The sequence below is a fragment of the Phytophthora infestans genome, genomic scaffold (genome assembly GCF_000142945.1).
Source record: "Phytophthora infestans T30-4 supercont1.48 genomic scaffold, whole genome shotgun sequence".
In the NCBI taxonomy this organism is placed as follows: Eukaryota; Oomycota; class Peronosporomycetes; order Peronosporales; family Peronosporaceae; genus Phytophthora; species Phytophthora infestans.
Window position 1 is genome coordinate 40591 of NW_003303711.1, and position 2864 is coordinate 43454.

Consider the following 2864-nt stretch of genomic DNA (forward strand, 5'->3'; position numbering starts at 1 on the left):
GGGTTTGTACGATTTTTTTACGAAGAGAGCGGCGGACTTTCTGCGCCCTCTTTGCGCGCTTGTCCACAAGCCGCGTCTCCCAAGGATCCTATCCCCTCGGAGGCCACCTGAGTAGCCTCCCTTAAGTGCAGAGCCTTTGCCCGTGAGGCTTAGTGCTCTTGCCTTGCGCCTTTCCCGCAGCAGCCCTTGGAGCGTGTCTTAACACCGCTCTTTGCAGTGCCACGAGGCATGATAACGGTCGAAGTGGAGACCTAGACGAAGAGTGCATAGGTTGCTGCTCGAGGCTCTAACTGTGAAGTGAGGCTTCCCCGCGCTCGCGCGGCCAAGTCGATGGTTTTCGACTTTGAGAATGAGAGTTTGTGACGAACACCTCTTCATTCTGATTGGTCGGTAAACCGAACCTAAGTGGGGGAGGATGTAACGGGGTACGTAGCCCTAAGTGTACCCTGGTTACATGAAGTGTGACACTTCACACTTCAGGAGTATGACACGTCATACTCCGGGATATTTGGTACAAGGTACCAAGGTCGTTCAAAGCCAACCAATGGTTAAATGACATTGCATTTCTATAGGTAACTTATAGTTTGTATTAAACCCAAACTTAAACTCAGTTTACAATCTACCTTATTTAGGTCACTTCGCTCTCTTTAATTAAAGAGGGGAAGGTGCGTGAATTGTTTTGTCCATAATGGCTGAATGGTATCAATACTTATTGAATGGTTATTCTGACTTGACAGACGTATCACTGTTCGTGTATTTTCATGAGGACAGAGCTGCTTCCCTGTCGTCATGCTATATACTGGCGTTTACTTTGTAAAAAAAGCCCCATTCCAGTCAAGCACATCCACCCTCGTTGGAGTCTGTCATCCCCGCTGAACATTCCCGTTTAAGAAGATGAGGATGCAGAAGACGGAGAAGCAACGAGTGGATCATTTCGGTTGCGAGATTCCGCTTTGACAGCGGTACGCCACAAAGTGCTCAACGGGACTAACAAGTTCCGAACATCACACGCTGTAGCGACGCGAATTGCAGATATCATGAGCCGAAATGGAACTCCCGTGTTTATCCAGATGCTGAAAAGTCTTAAGCGCTTTGAGTCCATTGCAACGGATGGAGAGGCACATTTCGTTTCTGTATGGCCAGATCGACTCTCTCAACTGAATCCCCTTTCGCAGATTTCTGAGATACATGATGGTGGAGCAGCAAAATTCCGATGACACCAGTGAGCCTCCAACTGCAATCGCCGACGCCACTATCTACAACAACGAGGATGAGATACAGCGTGAAGGCGACCTTGAGGAACCTGACGATGCTTTGGGTCGCGGTGGGCCTATGGTGGCTGTCGACATACTGTTACGAATCCGCGTACGAGTTGTTGAAGTCGACATACAGTTACGAATCCGCGTACGAGTTTCTCTCCAAATTATCGGTAAAGACGCTGGGCCCCAGGAAACAAGTAATAGCGAAGATGGTAGCCCCCAGTGAGGCCCTGAGCAGCGTCAAGTTCGTGTTCACCGAGCAATTCACGCATAAATGCAGAATTTTTTTGGAGACGTACAGAGAGGCACTACCAGATCCGAAGTCACCCGTAGGTGTTCGTCTCGCTAAGATCGGGGTCATCAGCGAGGACCAAGTGCAAGTAAAGGTGGAGAACCATCGTCTATGGAGGCAGTGTCTGATACAATTGAGTGGATGGAAGCTACGTCGCTAAACAGACTTGATTTTCCAGAAGGTCATAATGAGTATGTTGAGCTAGATAAGACCAAGGCTACCACAGCGCTGCAGCAGATTGTCTTGCCAATCTCACGCTTGACACCGTTCGGAATGGTCTCGAATGAATCCGTTCTGCTGCTAAGAGAAGACCTATGACTGAACGACGACTGCATGATGCACGTAATGACGACGATTCAAGAAGAGCATGCACACGTTGGTATTATTTCGCCAGGCGTTACCGGTACGGATGACCCTGAAACGCAGAAGAAGGTCATCAGCGGCTCCGATCCATTCCAAGAGCACAACACGCATGTGTTGCTGCCAATTCATATCAACAGAAACCACTGGTGCGGTGCAGTCTTTCACTTCAAGTCCACACCAAACCGGATCACAGTATTTGACCCCCAACAGAAGCCAAAGCAACTTGAAACGTGTGAAGACATTGTCAAGAAAATCTTTCCAAAGATAGTAGCCAAAATGGATTGGAAACGAGAAGTGTTGCTGAAGCAGACAGATGGACACAATTGCGGACCGCTTGTTCTCCTGTTTTTGATAGCATTGTGCGTGACGTCGTTCTCCCGAAGTCGTCATCGAAGGCACTCCTTCGGTACTACAGGATGAGATATCTACTGAAGTCACTGCATGTTTAGGAGAGACGTTAGCACACTGCAAAAGCTGCGTAATTCATTCAGTTCATGCATCAACCGGGTTTCTTTACGATGTTCAACACTTTCTGGTACATGAAGCTATACATCAGAATGTCATTAGGGCCTCCGTTGATCTCATTACTTCCACATCGGACTCACGGACTCACGTTGATTTCCTTACTTCCACATCGGACTCACGGACTCACTTGCGAAAAAAATGCTAAGTCATGTGTACAATCTGGCAACACGCAGACTTCATCGTATTCCTTCGACATTCGCACGACATTTGACGTTTGCGCAACCACGTCCACACACTTGGATGGCCTCAATAATGTCTACAAACGATGAAATTTTGGAAATATATTCGGTATTTTATTCTCTTTGTGTGGCTTTGTGCCTTTGTCGTAGGTACACAACCGATTATGGTGACATTTATACGCACTTAAGTACGAAGTCACATAACCATTGTGTGACTCTAACATCGATCTTAATTTTTCGAATAGG